General features: G+C 47.1%; 2 long non-coding RNA genes across 2 annotated transcripts; both read right to left on the bottom strand.

Annotated features, from left to right (window-relative positions):
• Nucleotides 1-277: 277 nt before the first annotated feature.
• On the bottom strand, nt 278-1700 carry LOC135311418 (uncharacterized). Its single transcript, XR_010371053.1, has 3 exons — nt 1621-1700; nt 462-609; nt 278-376 (listed from the first exon to the last, which is right to left on the bottom strand). It is a non-coding gene; the product is annotated as an uncharacterized LOC135311418 (long non-coding RNA).
• A 12431-nt stretch (nt 1701-14131) lies between these two features.
• Nucleotides 14132-15203, bottom strand: LOC135311428 (uncharacterized). The gene is made up of 3 exons (XR_010371063.1): nt 15078-15203; nt 14809-14990; nt 14132-14334 (listed from the first exon to the last, which is right to left on the bottom strand). It is a non-coding gene; the product is annotated as an uncharacterized LOC135311428 (long non-coding RNA).
• Nucleotides 15204-17973: the final 2770 nt, after the last annotated feature.

Here is a 17973-nt window from a genome sequence, read left to right as displayed (position 1 = left end):
TCTTTATCGTTCTGCCTATTTTTAAGTAAAAGAGGCAGAAACAAAGCAGAAATGTGTCAGCAAGTGGGAAGAGATCACTATTTGATCACACAATCAAGTCTAGCAAGATGTGTACACCAATAGCTTGATGGTAATCATTGTTTTAGTTTCAGCTCTCTTAAATTCTCTAAACAGATTTACCATAATATAAATATATGTATTTTGCATAACAAACATTATCATAACAGAAAAACTCTCTTTCAACTGGGTTTCTGCTCATTTCCTACCCATAACTCTCTAACTTTGGCCAACACACGACTGCTGAAAGGTGCCCTTGGATCCACATTTCCTGCATTAGCTGGTTTTGTTACTGTTGAGAATGGCTTTGGTCTTGCAGCTGTAAAGCACGAGGGAAAAACGATCAGCCTTGTGCAATCAAAGCGATGGTGAGTTGTGCGTTATGTTCCCCCCCTAAAAATTACCTTCTCTTGGTCCGGACGAAGGCAGATGGTAAGGCTTGGCTCTCTCTACAGCCAGCTGCCTCTGACCTCTAGGAAGGGTCTTGCCGTGCTGGGCTGAGAGAGAATTTCTGGCAACTGCTCTCTGTCTCCAGCGAGGAGCACGATCATTCTGGTGAACAAAAAGCGTAAAGCAAGAAGTTTCACCCTGTATATTTAGCCAAGTGGAAGGAAGACTAGAATAATAGCAGAACCTACAACTTTAAGTTAAAACCATGCCGGCACCCTGCAGAACCTCATTCTGACACGCTTGTCAGCACCCACAAGTTTCACGCGGCTGACAAAACAGCAGCCTTTCCCTTGTTTTTCCTGAAACGCCACTGCCCCAGGTGACTGAATCTCCAGGGCAGCGGCGGGTTACGTTGGACAAAAGGAAGTGAGGATTAAAATGAGGAAGAGAAAGCTACCTACACACCCCTTCCCCCGGGATGGAAGCTTTCAAATGCAGGACCTAAACCTTCCGGAACCACCCCACAAGTTTGCTTCCCTGGAGAACTATGGTTCCGGAAAGCAGCAAATGGATCACAGAACCACAACAGAAGTTCACATAACACAGAATTTGACCTGGCTACTTTGAGACTCAGAAGTTAGGTAAGAATTTCTGTCCTAAAAGTGGTAAAACAAAAGCTGTGGAATTGCAGACCTCACGCTATAACCTGAGGAAATAATAAAAAGAACAACCCATGATGCAAACGTTGCCTGTGGGTTGGCACCCAGAGTTGCGTGCGAGATACCAGCGATGACATACAACACACTCTTCATTCCACAGTGACCCAAACAACTTCCAATCTTCTGAACGCTACATAACGTACGTCACTGAATATCTGAATGGTAAGAGTGGCTGACAGGAGATACTTATTTAATCCTCAGACACAAACAAACTGTTCGAAGTGGAGTCAACAACAGCCTGGAACACAGAATTTCCAACTGCACGGGGTAGCTTTGGAGTAGTGACACATTCTGTTCAACTTTTAGGTTCAGCTGTAACGTAAGGTGCAGAGGCTTATTGCAAGTATTTCAAAGAAGGGTGTGATAAAGAAAGCAGGATTCTTACTGAGCGCTGTTAAACCGGTCAGTAACCCCTGAGAGAAACTGGCACACTTGGCAGGACTTTTACGCTTACCATGAGATGAACGTTCATCGCCTGGTTCAGCTGTGGTGCTGCCATACAGTTGGCACGCTGCAGGTGCCGGGCTAAAAGAATCTCATGAATCCGTAAAAATTTCTCCAAACACTTCTATGAGAAATAACACATTTTAAAACATATCTGATGACCCTGCCTCTTCTCTTGGCAAAGAAGGGATTCAGATTTTCCTCTTGCCCACACTTACTTGTTCAGAGTCTGTGAAAGGCAGCCTCAGGAAGTCTCCCACTAGTCCCATCCCCCGACAGATGTCATACATGTCTTTTAATAGCTCTTCCTCCTTTAACTGAGCGGTGTCTTCCTGCAGCAGAGCCCAAGCCTCCGCCATGCACCTGTAGTTAATTTTTTGAGATGTAAAGGCGTATTAATAGTATAACTAAAAAGATGCCCCACAGTTATTGTGCTCAGAGTTTAAAGGAAATTTAGGGGATTGTGATTTCTAGTGTTTGTTCTCCACCTTTCACAGTATTTCAATGCCAAAATGGTGGCATATATTTCTTTACCTATTGGACAACAGCACAGTGAGGAAAAGCCGCTCTTCACGACTGCTTGAGAATGGTGGCTTCATCACCTGCATGTATCTGAGGGCTCGCCTGTGCTCTCCTTGGCACATGAGGGACCAAAGAATTCTCATGTGTTGCCACGACACAGGTTTGATTGTAGCTGGGTGAAAGAGCAGGGCCAGGGAATTCTGCAGAAGGTGGAGATAAGGTTTACTAAGATCACAGAATCCCAGGTTGGAAAGGACCTCAGTGATCATCTAGCCCAACCTTTCTGGGAAGAGCCCAGTCTAGACAAGATGGCCCAGCACCCTGCCCAGACGACTCTTGACGGTGTCCAACGTGGCCGAGTCAACCACGTCCCTGGGGAGATTATTCCAACGGTGACTGTCCTCAGTGTGAAAAATTTCCCTCTGGTGGCCAGTCGGAATCTCCCCAAGAGCAACCTGTGTCCATCCCCCTTGTCCTCTCTATGGGACTCCGTGTAAAAAGGGAGTCTCCACCTTCTTTGTAGCTACCCCCTAAGCCCTGGTACACGGGGATGAGATCCCCTCTGAGCCTCCTTTTCTCAAGGCTGAACAAACCCAGCTCTCCCAGCCCATCCTCGTATGGCAGCTTCCCAGTCCTCTGATCATCCTGGTGGCCCTTCTCTGGGCCCCTTCCAGCCTGGCCACATCCTCTTTGTATAGAGGGGATCAGACTGGACACACAAGCACACAACAAAACCGTTCAAAAGTTTCTTCAGTAAGGGTGAATGTCCTTGATACCGGACAGGTAAATATAAATTCTTTACTATTTGCAGGAAAAAAAAATCAGTTAGCCATACAGAAAAAAAACAGAGTCTTTGAAAAGGAGTGATTCACACTCGGCTAGGGTAACCAAATCCCCATAGGCAAACATCACTTCTTATAAATACAAGTTATTCTCCCAGACAGGTTGTATTAAAATCGTGACAGGCAAAGAGCAACCTTCAGCATCAGAAGGAACATGAATTAGATTGAAGAGTCACTTTTGCGGTCTTCAGTCTCAAATCTTGCTGCTAGGATGGTCATTTGACTATTTAAAGTACCCAAACCACTGCTTTTGAGAAAGCGCTCGACTGCTCTGCTGAGAACAACCTGAACAGACGGCTTTGGCAAGTCACACGTCAAGCATTAACGTTGACTTCTTCATTGTCTTAATCCACTTCCTGTCAACGCAATTAAAACCAAACTGCAGATCATCACATATTGCTGAAGGTGCCGCTGAAGCAGGATTACAAAAGAAGCTTCCCATGTTTTATCACCTGTTGTTAGCTAAGCACCAGGTTTTTAAAGTCATTTGCTAGATCATAGCCTTGTACTACAACGTATGCCTAACTAAACTGTCACATGCTTACTTCATAGTCCTTGTGGTCTAGAAGCCAAAATCCTTGAATAAGCTTAACAAGGCCCGAAGGGATGGCAAAGGCAGCTGCGAAGGAGTCGACGGAAGCTTCTGTTTTGTTCGGAAAGGAATGTATGATGTCTAGCAGCAAGTAAATTGTCTGATATCAAGTATCTAATTAAGGCTAATAAATTTGCAAGACCAACAATTTATCAAATGAAATAATATTATTCCTATGATTAATATAATAGGAATAAATAATAAAAGGAAATAAGAATATCATAGTGGTAGGACGCAGAAAATACTCATGTATTAGTCTTGCCGTTTCATGCTGTTGCAACCTGAAGATAGTCAGGTCCTGACAACAAAATTGCATTCTGAATAAATAACCAGAAAGACAGACTCTTTGATTTCTCTAAGGCATTCAGAAAGGTTGCCTTTTGATATTTAAACAGTCCCGTTGGAAACACAGGCTCCCTCTTTAGTCACTGGAGCCACCAGCTGGACATTCAAAACACGAGAACGGCCAATGCTTGATTATTAAAGCAAACAAATTCTACAGCTGGTTTCTTCCCTCCTTTCCAGCGTATATAAAACAACTGAAATTAGGGTGTCCTTACAGCACAGCTTAGCTCTGGATGATTAAAACTGGATTTAAACCAGTATGTGGATCACTCATCGGCAGTGTCGTTTTCTCTTTCTGACAGCTGTTTTGGGGGGTCTATTCTCATCAGAGGGCTCTGGGGTGCAACAGCTTTAAAGCCCCTGCTCTCTAGGCTCCCCTCTCGGGTCAGGCAACACACAACCAAAGCAACACAGTGTATTTTGGCAGCTTAAAAATTCAGTTTCTGCCCAATGACTTTTCCCTTCTCTCTCTCTATTATTCTGTGTGCCCGCACTTGTAACAGCACAAAAGCAAGCCCTGTTAGCTGTGCTGGAAAATGGATGATTTCAGCAACATCAGGTCCTGGTAAACCGCTGTCAGAAATCCTTTTGCTCTGAAGCAGCACATTCCAGTGCATCGCTCGAGGAAGCAGCTGTTTGCTACAGCTGTGGGTGCTTCAAAAATGAAAAACAGTTTACATTTTGAGAAAATCTAGGGGGGCTTTCTACCTTTAACATTGCTTAGTAAACCTGTTTTCTCACATCAGAAAAGACTTTGCAACAAAACATTTCAAAAATTCCTAAACAATCCACAGTACAAAGAAATCAAACAATGCTTCTGTCTGCGACTTAATTCTTAACTACACGTGTTCATCCGCAGTGTGTTTGAAGCACAAATTAGAAAATGCATCGAACACGTAGGTGACAGACATTTCAGACCCCTGATGCGCGTATACTGGAGGTGTAACAGAAATAACTCCAAGGGATACGATTGCATGTTTGTGGCTTTCTTCAACGCCTTCTAGCAAATAGAGCTCCATCAGTGCCTGGAATGAAAAGGTAGAAGCTTTTTAAAACTCCTCTCTTTGAGAAATCATTGGCTTTGGGGGAGGGCTGGGCTGGGGCTGGGGTTTGTTGTGGCTGTTGTTGTTGCCTTCAGCGAACACAACACTCACCCATAAGCTAGGAGGTGGGTATTTCCCCGTTCCTCCTTCATCTCTCCGCCACAGCTTCTCAACTCGGTCCCCTAACTGGGAAACCATCCCATCGATCATCAGGCAGTCAGAGTCCCGTTTGCCTCTGGAACAAAACATAGCGAGGATTTGCACAGAGGAAAACACTAATTGCGGCCTCTCAGTGTCACAGATTTCCTCCAGCCAAAACAAACCCAGCTAAAGCTCCCACGACTCCAAGAAAGGAACAAACAGACAAAGGCACGATCGTGACTTGAAATCGACTGGAAAGAAATTTCGGAGTCAGGTGAAAGGTGCTCATTAGATCCTAGTGAATTATTAAAGGAGCTCCAAATAGGAATCCAAAAAGCTCCCTTATTAAGGGGAAAGTTGCAGCGACCTTTTAGTTTTCAGTTTTTCTTTTGTGCCGCATTACTTGTAATACAAGGGCAGTGTAAGCAAAGCTACCCCAAACCTCACGCCCTCAGCGGGAGTGTTCCCACACACAGTGGTGAGACCACAGCACGGAAATGTCAGGCTTTGGTCTCAGCACCTCGCTTTTGTTACTGAAAGACAGTCACGGTCAGAAAGCTGAGCCCACAGCTGAATTCTGGTATCCCCTGAAGCAGCACGTTTGCGCCTCTGCACGTGCCATCACAGTGACGGAGGGCTGGCCTGTGAAACACTGCATTCCTCAGAAGCCCATCGCAGGCTCCTGCGGGCTGCGATGCCAGCCTTTCATTTCCCGAGGAGGACGAGCAGAAGCAGCACGATGGAGGTGGTGCTTCTAAGGAGCCCGTGAGCCTGTACGAGAGTTACCCGAGAAGGACGCGCAGGAAGAGGAGCTTGAAAGCCAACGCCTGACATAGAGCAGCTTCCACCTGGACTCCTCCTGCTGCACCTTGTTCACGGTGCCACAGCCATGGCTACTTGAGGACTTTCTTTAGGTTACAGAACAGTTGCCAAAGAAAAATCTGTTCTCACCTAACCCAAGGCACATCACCATTATGCTCGTGAGCCAGCCCAGGAAAGGGAGTTCCCGTGGGGAAGGGACTTTTATCCAGTAGCCAGGAGAGCGCTGGCCGTGCCAGCTGCATGTGACTCTGCCCATCTCCTTCAATGACACCGTGGTGCTTGGGAGTAGGAGATTTGGGCCTATCCCCTTATCGCCATCTATCACTGGTCATTGAGAGAGATTATTTTTGCTTTGTTTTTTGTTTTTGTTTTTTTTTTCTAAAACATGCTTTCTTCTGTGTCCAGAACAATTGCTCTGCAAAGGCCGTGCCTTGCTGACCTGGCCGTGACTGATCCTGTCCTCACCACACGACCTTTTCCAGTGGTAACAAATGACACAGAATTGCCAATGAATTACGTGCACGTCAAAACAATGATGATACCAACAAAGGGCACTAAGCAGAGGTATATATCAACATTTCAACATGGGAAAGGAACCTCTCTGTTCAGCAGGACACACGCATCACTCCAGTCAAGAGTGTTGCCAGCAAATGCATGAAGCGTAGCAAATACAGCTGCTGATGGAAAAACCACTTGCTGCCGCTTCTGAATTTGCAGTGGAACTGCTCTAGAGCTTTCCTGCATGTCCTACCTTGATAAACGCTCCAGTTGCTGTCGACGACCAGCGTAGTAGCTCCGAATCAGAGGATAATTGTAGAAAGGTCTAGAGAAACGCATCTCATCACCTACAGGCAATAAATAAGAAGTAAGTTAAAGAAGTCATATCACATTTTCAACCTACAGTTTTTGACTAAAAAGACAGAAGAACACACAAGCTAAGCATCAAAAGCACAGGCAAGCCTCCGACTTTGAAAGAAGCCCATCCTCCTTCTGCCTTTGCTAAAAGAGACCTACGACACAGGAGTCAATTCCTCCTTGTCCTAAGTGCCATTTCAAGCTTACAGGTGATGTAGCATCCAGAACATGTAGTGTCAGCTGAAGTTCACTCTAAAAAAAAACCCCCAGTTCTCAAAGGAAATGGGTTTTTAAACGTGTCACGTGAACATGCGTAAGACAGTTAAGGCTGACAACAGGATTTATAACCCATCCAAATGATGAACTATTTCCAAGGTGTATTTTTTCCTCAAACAATCCGTAAAAAGTTCAAAACACGCACGTCAGGCTTTTACTGTAAAATCAAGCATTCCCGTGTTGGTGCTTTAGGAGTTACTTGTTTACAATCCCAAGGATTTCAAGCTGTGGGCACGAGCAACTCCCTCCCTCAGAGGCTTATTGCTGTTTATGAGAAACACCCCGGAAAGAAACTGTTGGCATCATTCTGCACGACGTAGTTGAAAAAACAGTGAAATCTCAATTTCAGCAGCAGAACTTCAGCATCTGCTGTCACTGAACCGGCACGACTTGGTATTGATGAAGCCTTGACAAAACCATGGGGAAGCACGTGTTCATAGGAAGCACTGACTGCTACAGACGTGTGACAGTTTAGGCTTACCTGAGCCCTCTGGCAGGAGGCGGGACCCACAGAACCAGAGGAGCACTCGTGCATACAAAGCTGCGAGGCTGGTCACCGCCAGCTTATTTGTCAAGTCTGCAAAACATGAAAAGAAGCTTAAGAGGACTGTTGCTGTGCAATTTCTTTTGTTTTTTATAAAACTCCCCTCATTGCACTAAAGAGAAAGTAGAAAAATAGCACGGTAGAAATCTTTGCCTGTGCATTTTTCACTCCGTATCACGTCCTTCTCTGAAGTAAAAGCCCACAATCACAAGCAACCCCTACAAAGAAGAAGATTCACTAAAGGTTTAATAAAAAGAAGTGAAGTCGGAACTACTAAATCCACTCATGGATAAGGCACCTGTTCTTCACGTAGCAGAGACGTTTACTCTAGCAAAGGGACATTCTCTTTTCTCCTCAATATGCCAGGAACAAGTTCTAATAGAAACAGCTACAGAAACTCATGCAACTCACTTTACATGTTACTCATTTAGGCTTCCTCTCTGATTTTAGTAATTTCCAATCCAATATTTGCATGCAATCACGCACTGCTAGCTGACAATCAAAGGGAGTATTTGTCACAGTGCCACATCCCGTTGCTGTAATTTCAAGCCGGGTGCTTGCACAGCTCCTTGCTGAACGCAGCCTCCCCACCCACTCGCACCAGCTCCCCAACAAACTCTTGCCCTGAACTCAACGCACATTAAGTGGCAGCCCCAACCCCTCCCATTTAAGCCCCTTCTCCCCGCTACATTTGACTTTCTGCCAATCAGCAAAACCAACAGAAGCTCCTCTTTCCACAATTACAGTCCCCAGCATCGTTCCAAATCTTCATAAGACATACCAGAGAGTTAGAAATACTGTGACAAACCTTCTCCAGGGAGCTCTTGTGCCTCTGTTAGAAAACAGTTCAAGACTGTGCTAAGGTTGCTCAAAAGCAACTGGTGGTGCTGCAGAGCCTGTAACATCTGCGGGTCAGTGGAGCTGCAGGAGCCATCAAACAGCGCAACACCTTTTCAAGAACAGGTATGAAATCGTTAGCCTACAGAGCCATTGCAGAGTTTCAAAGTGCACTTCCAGATCTGCGGGCAAGACCATCTACCAGCAGATCACTGAATAAGCTCAACTGGAAAGACTGATTCTAGGTTTGCAGCATGGCTGCACTAGTACTCACAGATTCGGTCAAATGCGCCTTTTGTATAGATCACTCTGCTCCACGTCCAGTCAAGGGCCAACTGTAAATTAGCAGCAGAACTTGGCTGCTCTTTAAAAAGAGAGAACAAAAAAGAAATGAATCAAGAATTCCAAACGAAGAAACCATGCAACATAAAAAAAACATAACAAGTCTTACCTTTAGATGTCCAAAGCTTAATGCAGCCAGTCAGAAGCCCTACAGAACCTGTCTGGGCAGCAGCTGACAAGACCGCCTCTAACTGCTCCTCCTAAAAGTAACAGGCAAAATCAAAGGAGAATCCTACCTGCTTTCAACATCCAAACCACCAACAGTAAGTGCTTGTTTCTAACCCTACACTCACTCAGGCATCTCAGGCTGGGCTGCTTGTTGCTGTGAGGAGCACATGGAATTTTCCCCCTGACATGACAACTTCCCAAAGGCTAATTCTAATCTTTATTTGCATGCCTCTGCATTATCCTCTCAATTTACTGCGTTCCAATTAACTATTCCCAGCAACATGCCCTGCTTATACCCATGGCACATGGGGTGCAGAGAAGTTTGCCATCAGGAATGCGCGAAGGGGACAGAACAAACAGAACTCTGCAACGTTTGCATGGAAGCAGTGAAGCCAAGATCAAGCAGCTTTCCAGGCTATGAAGACATGAAGGAGTTACGACACCCCAAACATTAAGTTGTCATTTCCCAAAATGACAGAAAAGAAGTGAAACATTGATGTTCTAATAGGTTTCAGTTTTAGGCGCTTCAAACACTGTGTTCTAATGCTGTGGTGATCCTTCAGAAGGGCAAAGCACAGGCAGGCACAGACGTGCACTGTTAAGGAGTAGCTTAGTGCAGCTGGTGTTCTGGTACTTCTTCCAGGTGAAATGATCATAGAAACATAGAATCATAGAATCCTTAAGGTTGGAAAAGCCCTCTAGGATCATTGAGTGCAACTGTCAACCCAACACTACCATGTCTCCTAAATCAGGCCCTCAAGTGCCACGTCTACATGTCTTTTCAATACCTCCAGGGATGGTGAGTCCCCCACCTCTCTGGGTAGCCTCTTCCAAGGCCTGACCACCCTTGCAGTGAAGGCATTTTCCCTAATATCCAACCTAAACCTCCCCTGATGCAGCTTGAAGCCGTTTCCTCTCGTTCTATCGCTAGTGACCTGGGAGAAGAGACCAACCCCCACCTCACAACAGCCTCCTGTCAGGCAGTTGCAGGGAGCGATAAGGTCTCCCCTCAGCCTCCTCTCCTCCAGGCCAAACAATCCCAGGTCCCTCAACCTCTTCTCATGAGACCTGTTCTCCAGACCCTTCCCCAGCTTTGTTGCCCTTCTTTGGACACACGCCGGCAACTCTATGTCCTTCTTGTCCCGAGGGGCCCAAGACTGAGCCCTCATCAAATTTTCCTTTTTAGGGCTTTTGCTTTTTGTTTGCTTCTTTCTTTGGCTTTTTAAGCACATTCAGAAGTATCTTTCCCTTCTAAATAAAATCATCACATTCAAAGCCATTTCTGCACATTCAAATACACACATCAGATTTCCATCTTTTTCTGAAACCAGTCTCAGACAAGGAAACACACCGAGTACAACTTACGGTGGCAAACAAAACCCCAAACCAAGCTTCTTGTCCCTAATTCTGAGATTTGTCTTACTCACATTCACAAGCAATTCCTGCTCAAATCCCTAACAAGCCTCTGAATGATCTAGTCTCAATTCAGCAAAGGGTATGACAAATTTCTGCACTTCCCAATTATTTCCAACGTGGAGCTGACATCAGATCACCCAATCTGAATGGAAGAGCCTACATCAGGTTTGCAAAAGAAACAGCCTATGGGCCAGGCCAACCTGCCAAGACGTTCATGTTAGCTACCACACTGTGCACAAGGGCTCTTTGCCCCAACGCACCCCCACAGATCTGGTGAGGAATCCAGTAGAGAGGAAGATGAGGGCAGGGAAAGACTGCTCTCCCCTTCCTACCAAGTGCTCCTCTGCCTGATGACTCGCGTGCTGAGCATTTTGCTTAGAGCCTGCCTGGGTGAAGATGGGTTCTTCATCACAAAGGCTGCATCTCTCATGGAAATCCTTCAGAGGAGAGAGAAAGGTTGGTGCCCTGCAAATGGGAAACCTCTGAAGGAGGGGGGTGAAGTCACTGCGGTGGGATAAAGCAGAGAGAAGGTGGCGGGTGTCACGAGCTAAAGGTGACTGAGGTGTTGCAGCAACAAGAGGGCAGTCCCAGAGGAGTCAATTGGGCACCTGTAGCACAAGGCAAAGGCTACAGAGGTGAAGATCTGCTTTGAGAGGCTGCAGAAAAGCCGACCGATGAAGGGAAAATACAGGGAAGTCATCGGGTAGAGCTGCCAACAGCAATTGTTTGCTGCAGCTGTCGTGGTTTAGCGGCAGCTCAGCCCCACACAGTCGCTCGCTCACTGCCCACCGGTAGATGGGGGAGAGAATCAGGAGGGTAACGCTCGTGGGTTGGGATAAGAACAGTTTAATAATTAAAATTAAAAGAAAACAACAGTAGAAATGCAATGTAAAGGGGAACAACGAGAATTAAAAGAAAACAACAGTAGAAATGCAATGTAAAGGAGAACAACGAGAGGCGCAAAGCCCCGGGGGGGGGGGGTGGGGGGGAAGGGAGGGGAGAGGGGGAACGAACCGCCGGAACAAACTGCCCGCGCCGCAGCCGCGCGCCGCCCGCCGACCCGACGCCGCGCCGCCTCCGTGCTCCCTGCAACTGCCCCCACCTCAATATATTGGTCATGGTGTCACATGGTATGGAATGAACCTGCCATTGGCCAGTCGGGGTCAGCCGCCCCCACCATGGCCCTGCCCCTCCCAGCCCCCCCCCGCCACGCGGCAGAGCGCGGGAAGCTGGAAAGGTAGCCGACCCCCACAGTGAGGAGAATTAACCCCTTCTCAGCCAAAACCAGCACATTCTCCACCCCTTATTCCATACCATTTACACCATGCCCAGGTCCCATATGATGCAATACAACCATACCAACCACCACCCCTCCCCTTCCCATCCTTTAACATAATACACAGACATCATTCCCTTAGTTCATGGACCTTCCCTGTACAATGTCCATTAAAAATGTCCATTGAGTTCATCCAGTCCATGACTCTGGGCTCCATCTGTTGTATCAGTCTTTCCGGGTGGGAGAGATGGTGTGTGGCGTTGGGTCGCTGCATACCGAGTCAGTCATCGTTCCATCACTGCTGCACGGCTTGTTTCATAGTTGATCTTCCATAGGTTGGGAGGCTCGTACTCTGATATCATTGGTACAACACAGAGGTGACACACAGTATTATATAGCAGTTCACATTGTGCCATTCAGTTCATTGACTGTTTTCACCCAAAATCAAATCCCCTTGAGGCACACATCGGATTTCTCCATCCTCCCGCATCACCCACCAAGTGCACCCAGGTCCTCGAGCAAAAGCAATCCCACGAATGGGTTTGCCTTTGCCGGAGGCAGGAAGAACCCAGACTGTTTTGCCCAGCATACTTTTTGTGTGCACTACAGGGACTCTATCCCCTTCCACAGTACGTAAGGATTCTGACTGGGCAGGGCCAGCTCGGTTGGCAGATCCCCTCGTGTTGACTAACCACGTGGCTTTTGCTAAATGTGTATCCCAGTGCTTGAATGTTCCACCCCCCATTGCTCTCAGTGTAGTTTTTAACAGTCCATTGTACCGTTCAATTTTCCCAGAGGCTGGTGCGTGATAGGGGATGTGATACACCCACTCAATGCCATGCTCTTTGGCCCAGATGTCTATGAGGCTATTTCGGAAATGAGTCCCGTTGTCTGACTCAATTCTCTCTGGAGTTCCCAGCATAACAACATACTTTCTCCAAATATTCTACTAGTTTTTTAGGATTCTGCACTTGTTCGGGGGTGAAACTCCAAAACACTGGGGGTGCCCACTGCCCTAGGTATTTGCCCATGCTATCCCACATGCCCTGCCACTCGTAACTATCAAGCCTCGGGGCAGATTTCTGGGTGATATTCTTAAGTTGCTTAGTCAAAACCAAAACAACCTGCCCAAAAACTAACAATAAGTGCACCTTAACCACCCAAGGATGTTCAAGATACAAAGACGTTGTTGTAACAAAGGCACAGACATCATAGAACAAAGTTGCAAAGGTATTATTCTGTATTTCCTCCATATAAAATCTCTCAGAGGAGGAGGTATAATTGCTAATTGCCTCAACAAGGTGGTATCCAAAGTACAGTAACGGTTTCAGCAAAAACCCCACATACCAGATAAAGCTGAAAACGAGTGATTGTATAACAAATCTTGTAGGCAAAACATTACTAATCACAGCAGAACACAGCAGACTCAACAAACCAACACCAATCTGTAACACCAACTGCAAAAAGGACAACATGGTGCTGTGACCAGCAGCTGTTGTTATCTCCAACCCTTGAGCCCCACGTTGGGCGCCAAAAAGACTGTCGTGGTTTAGCGGCAGCTCAGCCCCACACAGTCGCTCGCTCACTGCCCACCGGTAGATGGGGGAGAGAATCAGGAGGGTAATGCTCGTGGGTTGGGATAAGAACAGTTTAATAATTAAAATTAAAAGAAAACAACAGTAGAAATGCAATGTAAAGGGGAACAACGAGAATTAAAAGAAAACAACAGTAGAAATGCAATGTAAAGGAGAACAACGAGAGGCGCAAAGCCCCGGGGGGGGGGGGTGGGGGGGAAGGGAGGGGAGAGGGGGAACGAACCGCCGGAACAAACTGCCCGCGCCGCAGCCGCGCGCCGCCCGCCGACCCGACGCCGCGCCGCCTCCGTGCTCCCTGCAACTGCCCCCACCTCAATATATTGGTCATGGTGTCACATGGTATGGAATGAACCTGCCATTGGCCAGTCGGGGTCAGCCGCCCCCACCATGGCCCCGCCCCTCCCAGCCCCCCCCCGCCACGCGGCAGAGCGCGGGAAGCTGGAAAGGTAGCCGACCCCCACAGTGAGGAGAATTAACCCCTTCTCAGCCAAAACCAGCACAGCAGCCCACGTCCTTGGAAGCAAACGATCAGGTACAGTGCCGCAAGCGGATGTTCGCAGCCACTCGCATCCGAGTGAGACACCCCCATCATCAGCTCCTGCACGGAACCTCATGCTTTGAGAGACTGACGGGGGGAAGGTTGTTCTGAGGGAACGATGCTTCCTTTTCTCCAGTCTGCCCTCCTTTTCCCAGCTCATCAGGGATCAAAACCCGAACTCAGGACCACGCAGGCAGTTGCACTCATTGATGAGAGAGAAGGAACAGCTTTCCCCGACTTTCTCTTCCTGCTCCTACAGCAGCGCTCTCTTCCTTTCTAGACATTCAGGCCCTGATCGTGCTTCAACGGGAGGCAACGGTGGGTTTACATGCCCAAGAGGGGACCTCAAACGTTACATTTGATAAAACTGGCAGGGTACAATTGCAGTTATGCGTGTGGATGGGCAGGAGGAGCATTAAATGGTCCCTGACACCGAAAGCAGCGCCATGGAAAGCTTAGGAAAGGTCCATCTCTTGACATTCTCAATAAAGATACAGTAAAAGATCACCTCCTTCTGGAAGCCGCTGCACGTCACATGAACAACTCCAGAGCTCAGCAGGCACGTGCCATCTGCAGAGACAATGAACGTTGAACAACATTCCATACTCTCACCGTGATGGTAGCACCAGTTTACATTTTTGTCACAGCAACCTCTGGAAAGGTACAACTGAGTACCCGTTTTCCTCATGACATCACTTACAGCCTTTTTTAGAAAAATAATGGCTGAGTGTAGAAGTTTTACCCCTGGGGCTATCGAGGTGCTGCGCTTTGAGCTTCAGCCCAGAGTCATTTCATCTGATCACCAGCACCACTTCACGGGCTGCGTTACAGAAGCACCCAACCCCCAGACCCAGCCGCCTGTCAGGCAGGTGTCACAACAGCACACACTTGGTCAGTACAACGTCATCACAGTTGGGTGGGTGGGGGGTTGGGGTGTTTCGGTTTGGTTGGGTTTTTGCGTGACAAACAGTGAACAGGAGAACCAATAAATGGCATTTGAGCTCGGTTTAAGCTTATCACTACTCAAAGCCGTGTAATACCTACCAAAATTATAGGTGCTTGGATGAAAACACAGCTCAGGTTGTGGATAAGAAGGAGGAACTCTCCAGCTTAGGCTGCGCTCCTGCACCACAACATCCAGAAGGAGGTTTGGAGCAGTCGTGCTTGTCACAGCGTCCAGTGACCACAGTGCAAAATAGGGGCAGTCCTGAAGGGATTCTTCTGGCCTGAAAGAAAACAAGTGCAGAAGCTAAACGCCGACTTTCCAATGAATTACGGGGAGGGATACTGAAACCAGCTTCATAAAAACCTACCTTAGTGAGCCTGGCATTTGAGCCTGATACCAGCAGTCAAAGTCAAATACACCCAAATAAGTAGATGGTTTTCCCTGGCCACGTGTATTCACTTGCCAGCTGAAGATGGAGACACTGGTGCCAGGAGATATGACTGGAAAAGACAAGACATTGTTTCTTATTGAGAGAAAATACAATCTATCTGACATTTTCAAAACATCACTTTCTATTTTGGCTTCGTTCTGTTACGTCACTCATGAAACGCAACACTTGACTAAGAAGAATTTTAAAAATGTACACCATAGCATCACCTCTGTGATAGGTTTCAGTCATGCTGCCCCCCTTTGCGAGTTCAACCTGTGTCCGTCCTAAGACAAATCCAATACACAATTGTCAGGTAATCAAGTTTCCCATACAGTAAGAGTGCATCAAGATGGTTAGAAAAAAACAAAAACCAAAAAACAACCCACCACCCTAGGAAAACATACATTGCTGCTTTTAGAAAGCATACAAATACTTGTCGTATACACTTGATCACTCAGCTGGCATTATTAATTTCCAGATTCGACTCGATTACGAGTGTTACGAATAGCTCCTTTCCAGCACAGTCAGAATGAAAGAACACAATTATCACACAAAACAAACACCAAAACCCAACCCCAACAAACAGGAGGTTGGAACAAAGGGTTTAACATCAAACATTGACCATGTTACACTCGGGTTCTCTCAAGAAGTGGCATGGTCTGTCGTCTCTGGGGAGAAGGCATTCTCCAGATGTGAGCAAAGTGGGGGGTGCATCCTTTACCCTGACAGAGTAGGGAACCAGGAGACAGGTCATTTGGCAAAATGGGTCTCTGTTCTCTGCTGACTTCATCAGGGCTGCTCAGGGAGCCTCCCACGCTTTACTGTGTTTCATCGTGAACTTCTGTGCCCTTTCACTTGTGTGAGCCGCTGAAACTGCCTTTGAAGATGTCAATTAGTTTCATAAATCAGAAGCCAGCTTCATTTCTAACCTCAACCCACATCCAACAGAAGCTCATGTGGGCCCACAACTTGAATAGTTTCTGGATCAAAGCTAATGAGGAGCCATCAGAAAAATGACAAGCATTTTTCCGTGCCTCAGACTTCATGAAAAGGGGACCGAAAGGGCCTTTTTTGTTGGTTTCGGTTTGGGTTTTTTGGTGGGTGCGCCTGTTGGTTGTTTTTGACAAGGTTTTAGAAGGCCCTCTCCTCAGAATCATGACACAGGTGGAAAAAAATCAAAGGGGTTTTCATTAGATTTTGACACGCTGTTGTTAGAGGATGGCACCCCAAAAGAGGTGGAAGCTGCCTCTTCAGGACTAAGACAAAGCTAATAAACACAAATAGCCTAGAAAGTCATGCCAGTGTCGTCTTTGTAACAGCAGACATAAGTTAAGGCCAGTAAGAAGAGAGGGAAGGGCATTCACACACCCAAACAAAAGGCTGTGAAAGTTATCACTGCAGCCGGCTCAGAGATGTGCTCAGAGCATCACTGGATGTGCAAACCCAGAGATGCACATCTCATTATTGCAAGGTAATGAAAGACACCAGAGGAGTTTTAACTGTCGATCCGGACAAGGGAAGACAGAAGCTATTGCTTTAAGAGCTCGTAGGTGTAGGAACCTATTAGACACAGAGAGGGCAAAGTGCACAGGCAGATCATAGACTCGTAGAATCATTTAGGTTGGAAAAGGCCCCTAAGATCATCGAGCCCAACTGTAAACCTGATACTGCCAAGTCCACCACTAAACCCTGTCCCACAGCGCCACGTCTGCACATCTTTTAACTCCCTCCAGGGATGGTGACGCCACCACTTCCCTGGGCAGCCTGTTCCACTGCTTCGCAACCCATTCTGTGAAGAAATTTTTCCTAAGATCCCAACTAAACCTTGTGCTCTAGACCCTTCACCAGCTTCGCTGCCCTTCTTTGGACACACTCAGCACCTCAGTGTCTTTCTCGTAGTGAGGGGCCCAAAACTGAACACAGGATTCGAGGTGCAGCCTCCCCACCGCCCAGTAGGGGGGGACGATCACTGCCCTACTCCTGCTGGCCACACTATCTCTCATACAAGCCAGGATGCTGGTGGCCTTCCTGGCCACGCGGGCACACTGCCGGCTCATCCAGGTGGTTGGGGAAGGTATCAAACAGATCTGGCCCCAGGACCGAGCCCCAGGGAACACCACTCCTGACTGGCCGCCAGAGGGATGCAGGTGCAGGCATAGGTTGGAAGAGGGGAAAAAAGAAAGTTGAGGGAACATTCCTAAGCAATGGAGGGGATGATCCTACTGTTCAAAGATGAGAGCTGGAGGAATAAAATGACTGACAGGCGTTATAGAGGTGACCCCACCATACATCGCTACAGCATGTCAGCAAGCATTGAAGGGAAAAATAGGGTTTATTTTAACAAGTCCCACAGAACCTAAGCACCCAGTTTTTCCTTTGAAATAAGCCCAAGAAGTTAGTCTATACAGATATTGAAGACTTTCAGGCTGTGGGTATGGAACAGCATTCATTGCTTGGATGCCTAAACCATTTAGTTTAGAATCACCAAACACGGGCATCAGGAACAAACCTTCACCAACGCTGTCTTCTCTGTCAATGCAGTTGGGAAAGATTTCTACAGCCTGACAGCTGAGTAACTTGGCCTTGCTGCCCTGCCCTCTCAAGGGAAAGGCTCCACCCGTCAGATCCAAACTGTACCTTTCAACACAGGATGCCAAACGCTGCGGAAAAAATCACAGGTGAGAGAAAGGTCATTCTGAGAGAAAAGCAGACATTATACCTCAGTAGGAAAGAACGTCTATGTCTAATAGAACCTGCATATTGTACTGTATCTCTCCCAGGTACTTAATCTGATGGCAAAGAGAAACTACAGCTGACACGCAAGAGAACTGAG

Source organism: Phalacrocorax carbo, unplaced genomic scaffold, assembly GCF_963921805.1.
Source record: "Phalacrocorax carbo unplaced genomic scaffold, bPhaCar2.1 SCAFFOLD_84, whole genome shotgun sequence".
Taxonomy (NCBI): domain Eukaryota; kingdom Metazoa; phylum Chordata; class Aves; order Suliformes; family Phalacrocoracidae; genus Phalacrocorax; species Phalacrocorax carbo.
Note: the sequence above shows the minus strand (reverse complement) of the source record. Positions and strands in the feature narration are given on the sequence as shown.